The 13,355-nt window shown below is 42.1% G+C and overlaps 1 long non-coding RNA gene across 1 annotated transcript; it reads left to right on the top strand.

Moving 5' to 3' along the window:
* Positions 1–1,723, top strand: LOC128783445 (uncharacterized). The gene is made up of 2 exons (XR_008429164.1): positions 1–61; positions 1,568–1,723. It is a non-coding gene; the product is annotated as an uncharacterized LOC128783445 (long non-coding RNA).
* Positions 1,724–13,355: the final 11,632 nt, after the last annotated feature.

Genomic DNA, 13,355 nt, shown 5'->3' with positions numbered 1-13,355 from the left:
GTCGTGGTTTTTTAAAGCTATACCGAGTTGTGTGTGCAACCAGTTATGTGGGGGAAAAAAGGTCAGGTAGTTCATCATCTCCGTATAGAGAAGGTTTCTAAGAGAGTTAATTTTTTGAATGACCAATGCCACTGAGCTGAAGTGCTTGAAAGAAGGAATGGCATTTCTTTTGAGTGGCTTGTTCAAGAAGCAGTATCTGTTTTCTTATATATAGGTATGCACATGTAAATGCAGATGATGGAAAACTGGAGCTTCATATTGTGCATTTCAGAGGAATTCAGGCTGGAAGACTCTGATCATCTGCTCTTTCTTTGCAAATGAACTATTCAGTTAAATTTTGAGGTTTCAGTGTGGGAAGAATTATTCACAATGCCAGTAAAACTGACCTCTGCTTTCCTGCTATGCCAGGTGTAACACAACTTCCTAACAGCGTGTGAATAGATACTCCAAATGAGAGCTGTTCCAAGAAATGTTTGGAAAACAGAATACCATCTTCTCCTCACATACTTTCTCATGTACTTATCAGCAACTTGAGAATCAAATGGCTATTTTTTTATCATCTGAATATTGATGAACCAGCTGGGTCTCCTCTGATGGTCCACTTGCAAAACATGGGTTATACACAAACTAGAAAGTAGATCTCAAGCATTTACTTCACTCAGAGTGGAGAAATCACTCTTATACCAGAAATGAAGGCATAAAACTATCATCTAAGTGTGCTGGAGCTAGTGTGGCTGAAAAGGTGCATAGCTGGAATCTGTGAGTGGCTACATCTGCATGACTACAAAAAGTGATTGTGTGTCTCTGGCACATCTACAAGTCAGGAATATGTTGCTAAAGAACTAACACACAGTCCCTGTGGAATGTTGGTGGGATTAGTGGCAACACCAAGGACCAAGCAAGAATTATCCCTGAATCTACAGATAACATGGCAATTTTGGATCTGGAACATGAGTAGGCTTGGGGAAGGCAAGGAGGAGTTTTCCACTGATCCATGTACAGCTCCCAGGGAGACTGATAGAAGCAGCAGGCCTGGAGCTTTCCCGAAATGATTTTTAAAAGCCAATTCTGTTGAATTAGACTGAATCAGACCAAGACCAGACCTGCTGTTAGCAGTGCTCCGGTGAACCAAGCTTTGAGTCTGCCTCTGAGAAAGATGACCATAGAAATTCTAGCCTTCATGGCCATATTGTTCCTGTTGCACAAGGAAGATAGATATTCCATCCATCAAAAGCGCTTTGAAGCTTCAATTGTTAATTTTTGTGAGATGCAGGGGAAACACCTGAAGATGCTTTAGCTAAATTTCATTGATAATACTATACATGGTGAGTGCACCATGCAGCTCATGCTCAAACTCTCATAGTTAGCAAGTTTTCCAACTCCATAAAACCAATCTTAATTAACTAGTGTGATTGCCAGTGAGGAAACAACTAAAAACATCTAGTTTTGAATTTATTGAGTATTTATTGAGCAATTTATTGAGTATTTTTGAGTATTTATTGAGTATTTTGTTTGAGTATTATGACTGAATAATTTATTGAGTATTTATTTGGAAATGTTTTTACAGAATGTGAGGAGCAGAGAACCTATGGATCATGAAAAGAAAAACATCAGGACTCTGGAGAGGTGATTGAAGGATTGAATTCTGGCTTCCATGCTCCCCCACAACACTGTGGGCATGACTTTGTCCCACAGGACTTAATATCAATGGTTTTTGCTTGAACATTTTTTGTCTGAGGAGTTATTGTGTGGTTTGTACCCACCTGCTCTGTCTTCATCTCTGCAGAAAGGGAGAAAGACAGTCCAGGCTTCAGCAAGTAATGTTAGAAGCTGTTGTCCTGGCAGGAAGAAGGAGTAGCTGGCTCAGTGGAAGCTGGGGGAAACGCATGAGCTGTCTGGCAATGCATAAACACGATTAGCAGCAAGGCAGCAACACCAGATATAAAGAAAACATATTGCTCCTGGGCAGATAATGTAGAATCTTTCTCAGAGACTTTTGCATTTGGTGTGTCTTTTCTGAGCTTTCCGTGTTCTACTGGAGCAAAACTTGGTAGACATCAGTCACCTCATAACCCCTTCCAACACAGAGTGACTCTGTACTGCTTGCTAAGGCTTGGTGGCTTTGGCAACAGCCCACCTAGCTGGGTGACATTTGGCTCCACTAGCAGCTAGGCCTCTCCAACAGAGAGGTTTTTTTGAAATCTCCAGCAGAGATTTCTTTTTGATTACTCAAAACCAGTTCAACAGTAGCAATGGGGTAGTGGTAATTTGGTGCATTTCTTAATGAACATAAAGCAACAAAATGGGCACCCATGACCTCTTTAGTGCTGTGTAGAAAAGGAAAAAAAGTGACAGTGCCACAGGAACACATGCAGGAGTTTCATAACTCAGTTTGTGAAAAAGAACATTTTCAGAGGGAATGGGACAGTATGAGAAGTCAGGTTACTGTGTGAGTCATTTCAGGATCAGGCCCTGAACAAGCCCAAGACATCCCCTTTGTGTTTCTGCTGTTCTCTTTCTCAGAGGGAGCATTCTGCTGCTGTCCACGAATTACTTAGAAGTCCATGGACAAAACTTTACATCACTGGCTTCATTGAAATCCAGAAAGGGCCACTCTTACCCTAAAGGAGTCTCTTCATGCCTTCAAAAATAATTTAACCAATTTCACTATTGCAAGTAGTAGAAGTAGATTAAAAAATTAATTCCCCAATCTGATGTTGTGCCTAGAATGACCTTCAATCCTTACACCAGCATTTTTTTTAATGTCAGTGAACTTTTTATAGTGAGATAACCAAACGTAATTTAAAAAACAACTTTCTGTCTCAGCTTTTGCCACTTATCAAATAAGACCACCTTTTGTAATTCTAGTTTATTGCTATAGAATCCCCAACATGGCTAGAAGTGCTGTCAATTGAAAACATGAAATAGATTCTAAAGGTTGATTTGAACATGTTCTTTTCTGAGAAGAAAAGACAAAAATAAATTCTATGTCCTGCTAGCTACAGTGTTTGTACTTCACTGTGACAGCAACTTCTGTGTGCTTGCTGGGAAGAGCAGTGACAAAGCTTTTCTAATTTTAAAGGAGACTTCCATCTCAGGAAAAGTAGTGCCTAAATGAAGAAAATATCACTTCTATAGCCAGGTTTTTTCAAACAAATGTCTGGGAACACATCAGTGTTTATGGAAAAAACGTAACTGTGTTTCTCCTCTGGTTCATGCAAGTGAAGTTGCACATCTCTGAAGTAGGGGATAAGTAAGAAAGACATAAACTTAGGAATCATTACTGTATAAACAACCTGATGAAAAATTTCCTTTCAAGTCCAACCAAATGACTGCAACTTTCCATGTGAGATTATAACACCTATGCTACGGTGCTAAGTAGTTATCCAGCAGTACCTGCTGAGTGTCACTCCTATTAGAGGTGTAAGAAATTCACTGATGTCCTCCCGGGCTTTAAAACCCAGCTGGAAGTTTATCAATGGGTTACCTCAGAGGTGGCTCACCTTGAATGAGATACAGTGTCACACTCTTGCTTGTTAAGCAGGCTTTTATATAAGTGTTATGGTTTCCATAGAAACATAACTAAATCTTTCCTCCAGCATAATCCCCAAAAGCTTTCACAGACCTGGAAAATACACAGTGAACAGTCAATCATTTTTTATGCTGACAAAAAGAATGCCACAGTTGTCACCCAGTCAAGTTTCTCACACGGGGCAAAATAAGTTTAAATCCCACAGAGCAGAATTGCCTTGTAGCATTCAGACATTATCTGGAATCCCATTTCCCTGCAAGTTAAATTTTAAAAAGCTCTAGAGAAACCTTACAAAACTGTGTGAGCTATAGGTAGGAAAGACCTTAATTGTCTTCCCAAAGCGTGAATGCAAAACCCATGAGAACAGAAGCAATAATTATGCTGATCTCTTCCCCAGGCCTATATTGCTTTCAGTTGTACATTTTCAAGTGTTCTTCATGATGAGTTTTAAATGTTCTCCTTCATAGCTGGGACTACCAGCATGTTGCAAGGATTCTCTGGGCAGAAGAATTTCCCCCTAACAGTCTGTTTCCTCTTGTGCAGGTAGGGATCAGTCATTTCTCCTAGGCAACCAGGGACAGGACAAGAGGAAATGCCCTCAAGTTGTGCCAGGGGATGTTCAAGTTGAACATCAGGAAGATTTTTTTCCCGAAGGGTGGTCAGGCACTGGAACAGGCTGCCCAGGGAGGTGGTAGAGTCACCAACCCTGGAAGTGTTCAAGAAATGACTGGACGTGGCACTTAGCACTGTGGTTAATTGGATGATGGTGTTTGGTTGAAGGTTGGACTCGATGATCTTGGAGGTCTTTTCCAACCTTAATGAGTCTGCTAATTCACTCGGAGTATGACTTCTTACAAATCTGTGTTTAACCTTGCCTGCTCTTTTAGTGTCTTCAAGAATGTGAGCAGAGCAAGTTGAAATAAAATCTGGACAAAACTATAATGATTCATCTAATTAACACTGTATGATTTTTTTTTAAATTTAAATATACAGTGCTGTTGTAACTCATTTAAGCAACTGAACATAAGTTTACTGCAAGTGCATGGATAGTTTTATCACTTTCAACGATTAAAATTAGACAGAAGCAGGTGTAGGGTTGAATTTGCTTGCTAGAATTACTTATTATGAATGACAGATATATGAACTGCAGTGCCCTCAGGTGGAAATTACCTGAGTGAACATGGACACCTGTAATTTATAGTCCATCAGTGACAATGTCCTTGTCTTCTGCTTCTATTATAGAAATAGGTCTGATGTTTAGCAATAACCTAACCCTGTTTGTTCTCTCTTTAAATGGTAAAATGCAGTTTTTTCAGCTTGTAGTTAGGTCATACATTCCAGGCAGAAAAGAAAAATCTTCCAAGGAGCTGATTCAGGGCTGCTGGCTGTGGGTGACCAATGGGTATTAATGGCAACTGATGGCTTGGTCACAGGCACCAGACACTGGGGGCTCTCTGTGCATGCAGTCCCTTCTGCAAAGCAGATGGCCTTGTCCACAGCCAGGAGCCAGGCGGCTATCAAGGGCCAGACACAAAATTCCCAGACTCTGCATCATCTCCACTTCATGTGGGAGCATGGAACAGTTGTCAGCTCTCGTTACATCCCTGTGAGTGAGCTCAGTCCCTTCCCAGATGGGCTAAAGCAGGACTGGCTGATAGAGACCCAAGGAATGGCAGCTGCTCGGGGGACTCTCTGCTTCCATAGGGCAAAATCCCTCCCTGGTTCATTGGCTGGCCTGCACGCTTTCCTTGGGGCAGAGCAGACAGGGAGGGGAAAGGGCTGTCCCTTTCATGCTTCTGGCATGGGGAGAGAAGGAGGAGGTGAGCAGCCCTTGTTAGAGCTGTCCTCCTTCATCCTGGGGGTGACATGAGGACTCTGCATAATGGGAGTGAGTGGGGCTTGAGAGAGGACACAAACATTGTCTTGAAGCTAACAGATTGAGAAACAGCTGTGAGATGAGCTATTGTTTCATGTCCCCATACTTACCTCCAAGAATAAGAGGTACTTCTTGAAACTTTGGGATTTTTAAGAAATCAATTAATTTATACTGTAGTTCAAGATAGCTTAATGTCAGAACGTCCCAGGCAGGTTGGCAGTTGATACAGATTTGTTCTGGCAAGGCCAGTGTATCCTAGGAGCTTGTTGAGAACTCTACAGGGATGACCTACACATCTCTGCCAAGATTATGCTCCAGTCAAACTGTTGAACTTCCAGGTGAAGGAACTGATGGAGGAGCTGAACCCATTACACAGCATCAGGTAGGATGAAGGGAAACTGTCCCTTGAGGCAAGGCCCCAAGTCCTGTGTTGCATGGAAGGAGGGATGGCAAAGAGCAATCCCTGAACAAGTGGAGCATGGGGACTCCTGTGGTAGGACTGATTGGACGCTTGTGAGTTATTGCAGCAGGAGAAAGGCTCCTTCACCACCTGTGCAGGACCTCAGTAGGTGAGACCAGAGGTTGTATTGGGGTAGGAGTCCAAGCTGGTTGAGCCCGATCCGTGCTCTGTAGCACTGTGATCCTCTGAAGTGGTGTTCGTCACTTCCAATGAGCTTCCTGCTGCTCTGCTTCTGCTCCTTTGCACTGGGCTCTCCTAAGAAGAAGCCAATCTGGATGCATGCTCCTGAGCTGCAGGGATCAGAAGGTAGCTGTGGGTAGCACTGTTAGGTGTGTTATGTGTGTTCCCACTGGAAACCATCCTGCTCTCAAATAGCCTAGAGTCAATCAATACAGGAAAAACAGGGACAGGCAATGGTGGGTAGTGAGGCAATGTCTTTGATGTTGTCCAAAAAATCAGTGGAAGAAATTATGGCATAAAAGCTGCAGGAAAACCAGGAGTGAATAGGCAATTATAGTTTAAACTCCTCTTCCCAAGGAGACCTGTGGTTTTTTTACATAGGTATTTATACAATATGCATTATAATTGTCCTTTGAGGGACTAAGCTTCATGAGATGAATAAAGAACAGTAATACAAAGATGTAATTTAGTTAGAGCATATTTCATACTACACCATGACCTCTTTCCATTTGCCCTGGAAGCTGTGTCCTTGATGTCAGCACTGATGGTGATGCTGCAGGAGCAGCATCAAACTGGTGGTGAAATGGAGAGCCAGGCTCTCTGCTGTGCTGGGATGGATGCACCAGCTAAGAATGCACTGCCTGACAGCATCACCCCTGGATGCAGGCAAATGCAGGCCACAGCCTTGGATTTTGATGGCTTTGTGATATGTCTAATGAAAAGTGGGTCTCTGAGACATGTTCTTATGAACCTTTCTCCCAGTTTCTGCTAGAGACCATTAAATAAGAGGAGCCACTGTCATGTAGCATATGTACCCCAATCAAACAAGGAACAGAGAGCTCAGCAGGATAGAAAATGTTTCTGTAGCATTACTGCAAGTGCATGCCACCTCTTGGGATTGTGAGAGAAAGGAAAGAACATCACAAAACTCCACAAGCAGAAGTTAAATTCTTACTAAAGACCAGAGGCATGCAAATGCCATTGTCTCCCTTTCGAGTTTTAGAGCGACCTATGAAGATAAAGCTATTAATCAGGTAAGCTGCAAGTCAGATCTCATGCTTTGGCTGATCCAAATGGCCAAAGCTAATATATATAATGATACCTAATTTCATCTGAGGTGAAGAAATGCCACGAGCTCTCCCAAGACGTAGGACTGCAGAGACAGTCCAGATCTGATGAGGAGTCCCAGTCAGATTTTTCAGATGTGAAAAGAGTGGAGCAACAAGGGAAAATCTTCATCCACCTTAGAAGGGAAGTTCACTGTCCCTATGACAAAACAGACCAGTCATTGCCTGCAGCACTTGTCAGCTTCCTTAAAGACCCTAGACACACTAGGGCATACCTAACATATCAAGAACTTCCATAGTGCTAAGGATGCATACTTTCCTTCCTTGTAGCAACATTAACCACAAAAAAGTCAAATTTCTGCTTAGAATAAAGGACAAAGGCCCCCAGGAATCCAGCATCTTGGGAGAGACCTGTTTAGAGCCACATAACACCAGGCTAGATCACTATTTATTGTGATGTTGCAGTCTGAAGTGAATATCGCTTTTATGACCAAATTTTAATTTGGCACCAAGTGCCTCTTTGCTAAATGCCTGTGAGCCAAGGACCAGTTTGGGTTAGAGTTTGATTTGGGGATGCTTTAAAGCCTGGATACTTTTTCTAGACTTCTGCTGAGGAGAAGTAGAGCTCTTTCCATGAGCTCTTTCTGTCACTCACCATGAGGGTACCATATGCTTCCTACAGCATTTTTCTCTTGTGGACCCTGAGAATCACCTCCAGGTGGTCTTCAAAAGAAGTACTGGTTGATGTATTCCCAGTCCTTTGAAGCAGTTGCAGAAAAGGAATCATTTACCTATTGCTGGAGTTTGAGATATGCCATCCATGTGGTCACTAACCCTGCACCCTCTTTACTCTGTCTCTTGGAGCCTTGAATCATGCAGATGATGGCTGTGTGCCAACACAGGCAGCAGTCCAGCCATTAGTCACCCTGTGGAGCACTGAGGCCATAAGATTCATCTGAAATCACCAAGGTACAGCAAAAGCAAAAGGTCTCCAAAGGCAGAAGTCTCCTTCTGCATACTGTGGGAGGGAAGTAGGAGAACATGTTGCTGGGAAGGGCAAGAAACCTCCTGAAAACCTGCCTTACCTGCAGGAGCATCTCTGTGACATCTTGGCTCTGCCAGGTTGTTGCCTTCACCCCCACAAAGTGGCATTTTGAGGAGAGGAGCATTGGATCCCTGATGGCAACAGCTGTCCCCTTGTGAACTGATCCATTTGTCAGCAGCTACTCTGACTACGGAGCACAGTTGTGACCTGTGAGCTGCCTTGTCAATGTGCAAATGCTGGCTGTCTAAATGGACAGAAGAAAAGCAGCAAAGATCTAACTTCCCAGCCCAGAGTGAGATTCCTCTCTGTTGTGCTTCCAGCTACGGCTGGGGGATCATGAAAGAGGATGTGCAAACACTGTGCAAACAGTGTTCTTCAAAACCCCTGAGCCGTCTTGAAGTGGTTTACTGTGTTTTAGCTGATAGCATGAGCCATGTGCTATCACAGACACCGACCATGTACAAAGTGCATGACCCCTGCAGCAGTGATCCTGCTGGGCTCACCAGCTGGACAATACCTAGGGAAGTGCTGCAGCAATTTCTCCTCAGTATTGTATATTATGCTATGTCCTACCACACTATGTGTATGTTCAGCAGGTCATTCCAGTCAGGGATGAGGTGCTGCAGATTGCTCTGGCTGTCTGACAATACAGAGCTCTTCTGTACAAGGATGCTGATGTGAAATAGGTCTGTAAGATGGGGCTGCAGGAAAAAGGTTGGAGGAATGCAAATTGTATGGAAATGCATGATTTGGATGTGATGGGGCCTGATAAGCACTAGGCAAGGATTCTATAGACTATGGTCTACGCCCAGCTCTGCAAAATGCACTGTCACTTACATGTCATTAGTACACTGAGTACTCTTTCTGTGATTCACTTCTCACCTCTCTCTCCCTTAAATGAAGATCCATCTTCTCTTCTGGCCATTCCAGACAAAAATGATAGCAAGGGAGATCTGCATTAACACTTGGTATCTGCTGTTGGTCTCCACTGAATGTACAGCTGTGTCCTAGCCCCTCTCCTGCTCCTCCAGACAGCTCTGGCTGCTGACCCACACTGGTGCTCTCCTCTCCTGTCCTATTGCAGGGCTGCTGCTCTTCACCTTTGCTCTTCACATTTTCTGTGATCTGCTCTGCTCAAAATTCCCTGCACACCAAGGCCAGCAGCAAAATCCCTGCCATAGATCAGATATCAAGGCATGGCCCCCATATCAAAGGTGAAGATGTGGAGCAACCAAAACATTTGGTAATACTCTGTCTGTGTTTCACAGCCCTGCACCCAGTTGCTGGTGTTTTACCAGACATTATACCATCCAGAAATTGTAATAGCATGTAGGAATATGTGTCCTTTAACAGCTCAAACTTTAATTTATCTGAGTAAACAATTGCGCTCATCTTGTTTTAAGTTAAATATTTGGCTCAAGGAACTCAAGTGCACAAATATAGCAAAATCTTACAAGAAACTTCGAAAGGAACTCTTTACAAGGACATGTAGTGAGAGGACAACAAGCAATAGATTTAAAGTGAAAGGGGGCAGGTTTAGATTAGATATTAGCAAGAAATTCTTTACTATGAGGGTGGTAGTCATCTGAGCCGGGATCTTCTGCTGTCCTTTCAGTCTCTGAAGGTGCTTTTGGGAAGGGACATGTTGCAGCCTAAAGCATGGGCTTTATAAAGGATGCAGAAAGGCCGCTGAAAACATAGAAAGCACAAAAAAAAAAAAAAGTATGTAATATATAGAGGAAATTCTGAAATGTGAGAACTTCAAAGGTTTTGAGATGTTCAGGCTGCTGGAAATGAAACTGAAACATTATTTGATTGTGAACAGGAAAACCTTGATAGGAAGAAAATATCAGTTAGTGATTGGCTTGTTAAGCTCGGGGCATAGGAAGGTATGATGAGTTAAAGTAGCTGGATGCTCAAGATGGAAAATTTGAGTAGGAAAAAATAAGGTGCTTATATGAACTTGACATGAAGAGCTGTTAGAGCAGGCAGACAGGGAAAGAACAGGGTCTCTCCCTCTGGAGGACTCCCAACATCAGCAAGATATTCCTCTGGAAGACTCTGACTGAACACTTATTGCCAGGCTTGAGGAGGAGAATAAGAATGTCCTGCAGTGGCTGTGACATCTCTGGTGAGGTGAGGGAACCCTCTCTGGATCAGTGAATAAAAGGAGTGGGATCTCATTTCATCTTGCTGCAGCCATCAGTTGTTGTGTTGGAAGTCCCCAGTTTAGACACATACATCAAAAAGAGGCGCATGCAGAAAGGCTGGTTGGGTGTGCTGCCTGTCGCTGCACTGAGCTTGACACCTATGGGAGCGACAGAAATGCAAAATCTACTTATTAAATTAAATTAGTACCACTAAGGTGTCAATAGATAGACTGGTCAGTTTTCCAGAAGGATGATTTCCTGCCAGAGGTGTCATTTTCCTTTAAAATTAACCATTATGTGCCAAGTAAGCCTTGTACAACAAATACCAAGGAGTGGTTTGAGTGGAAGATGGAGAAAATAGGGCAGCCTAATCAGAGGCAGGCTGAAATCAATCTCCTGCTGTCCCTGACCCAGAGACTCTCTGCTGAGATCTCTGCTGCATAAAGACAAGGCATATCCTTGCCTGTGCATTGCAAGGAAGGTCATCAGGGATTCACAGGAACAACACAGGAGAATCTGAGACCTTACATTTGCATTCTGAGATTCACCCCAGCATTAACCTGTACCCTAGCAGAATGAACTAGTTTCAGCTTTATGCCCCAAGTTCCCCTGCAATACCAAATCCAGGTAAGGGATTAAATTATCTGTGCAAAACCACACATCTGTGCATTCAGACATTGATTTGGTGCTTGCCTTAATTTTCACACTAACAAGAAAAATGCAATAATTTTAATATATGAAAGAAATAGTAAAATTTACAGGATCGTAATGAAAAAACCCTTTTGAAGTGATCTGACTTTCTCTCAAGAGAAGCTATTTTTGTCTGCTTTTTTTAAGAAAATAATAAATGTATTTTTGGTGGCCAGCCAGTTCAGAAAATAAGCTGCCAGTGTTATGCTGAACTGGTCTATTAGTATGGATACCAAGAGGCACTCTGCTCTTCGTTTACATTGTGAAGGAATGGTTTCACATGCTAATGCCCTGTTTCCATCAGTGTCCTACACATGGAATCATAACAGCATCTTGCAGTCTTGCCTGGGTGTTTGCAGTTGTGCAAGAATCTCAGTAGAAATCCATGGTAAGTCCTTCTCTCCCAAGAAGTGGGCAGCATTTTAGAAAATACCCCAAACCACCTGTGAGCACAGCAACCCCTGGAAGATGCATTATTTGTGTTCAATAACTTTATTTCTGATAGGATTAATGGCAATTTGAAAGAGCATTTAAAAAAGACAGAACAGTTCTTTCCACAATTACAGCTACACCAGCTTAATTTACAAACTCCTATAAATCTGTTGACACATGGTAATAGTGGCATTTATTCTTTGTTCTAATATCAGATTTACACTGGTTTGGTACACTCAGTGCCTTTCATTGCCGATTTCATCCCAAGTGCCCTTTGTTTTTCAAAGATGGGCAAAGGAAAAATTTCTCTAAACTGTGAGTGTCTGGATATGTACCATGGTGCAGGCTTTTATTCTGGCAGAGTAAAATAGTTGTGTCAAAAGCTCTGTATTGGGAAGGGAAGGGAAGGGAAGGAAGGGAAGGGAAGGGAAGGGCACTTAATTGACAACTGCTCAGAAACTTAGACTGGTCATAAAATGCTGAGTCTCAACTATATAAAACGACAGACTCCTTGTCTCCTATAATTCAGACCAGTTAGTCATTCTTAGACACCCTTGAGAATATGAGCCTGAAATTCTGATTTGAGAAACAAAAAATTGAAAATGTACTGTCTTTTGCATCACAGTTTGCCCATGGAGGAACCAACAGATGCACTTTTGATAGCAACAGAGTGCAGACAGATCTCTTGGTACTGAGAGCCATAAATCAACTACTTCTGTTCTTGATGCTGCAGTTATTCAACACATTCTTCAAACTATCAGTTTCCCCAAAACAGATCAAATTACAGTCTCTAAAATTCAATCTCCAAATAGACTTATTTTTAAAAAACTAACAACCCCATCACCACATAGCAATGCTTTCCCTCTTGCAAACAACAATCCTTTTATCAAGAGGAGTAATAAGGTAAAGTATATGTGGTCTTTCTGCCCATGATGAAATTCTTTGTTAGCCCAGAGCACTTACAGAGCTCTACTGGAGCCATGGGTGATGCTGGGTTTCAGACTGGTGAGCCCTATATTTGCGTGGATCTGGCACCCACTGTCAGAGGTCTTCACCCTTGGGCTGAAGCAGAGTTAGTGAAACCTTGCTGAGAGTAATAGGAACAATAAAGAAAAAATCATACATCTAAGAAATTAAATGGTCTGAAATATTTTGAATATAATTAAATTGCACTTGGAGTTTTCCCTCACATCAATCAAGCCAGCTATTAAATATTTTTTTATGTGAACCTTAGGAAGATTTGATGCTATAAACCATTAAAGCCAGATATTATAATTTCCCCCATGGCCAGTATGAACATCATATTAATCATGCAGCACCCACTGCAAGCTATTTCTATCATACTGCTTTTGTCCAGTCCCCTAAACTATTACCATCTATCTACTACATGAATTTCCTGTAATGGATTGTAAGAAGTCCTCTGTGGAGCCCACTGACTGAGTGACCAGAAGAATTGGATTTTTTTTCCCTCCTTTTCAACATTTTCATGCATTATCTTTAGTGACTCATATGCTTCATTTTTTTCCAGGTGTGATTTAGGGAAAAATGAAAATAACCCACCTCCAGCATAGGCTCAGCCTCTTAGGAGAAACTACAAGTTTTTTATTGTTACTATAAACAAGATTTTCTGTTGCAGAAGATCCAGTTAGTGCCATTACTGGGCAGGAAGTCTCCTCTCAGGCTATTAATCGCTTGCTATTTTTTTCCTATGGAAAAACAATAAACAAAAAACCAAAGGATCCTCATTGGTAATGCTGTTCATATTACAGATTAAATTGCCAGAGGAAATATATAGTTTGACATATTAAAATTTTTCTATGAATCTGTACATAAACATACAGATTTTTGTTCCTGTCAGCGCAGCATTTGCAGGTCTGCATTAAACAATGAATTTCAATGCCATTGCTCTAAAAGCGTCACTCA

The sequence above is a fragment of the Vidua chalybeata genome, chromosome 2, assembly GCF_026979565.1.
Source record: "Vidua chalybeata isolate OUT-0048 chromosome 2, bVidCha1 merged haplotype, whole genome shotgun sequence".
NCBI lineage: Eukaryota > Metazoa > Chordata > Aves > Passeriformes > Viduidae > Vidua > Vidua chalybeata.
Note: the sequence above shows the minus strand (reverse complement) of the source record. Positions and strands in the feature narration are given on the sequence as shown.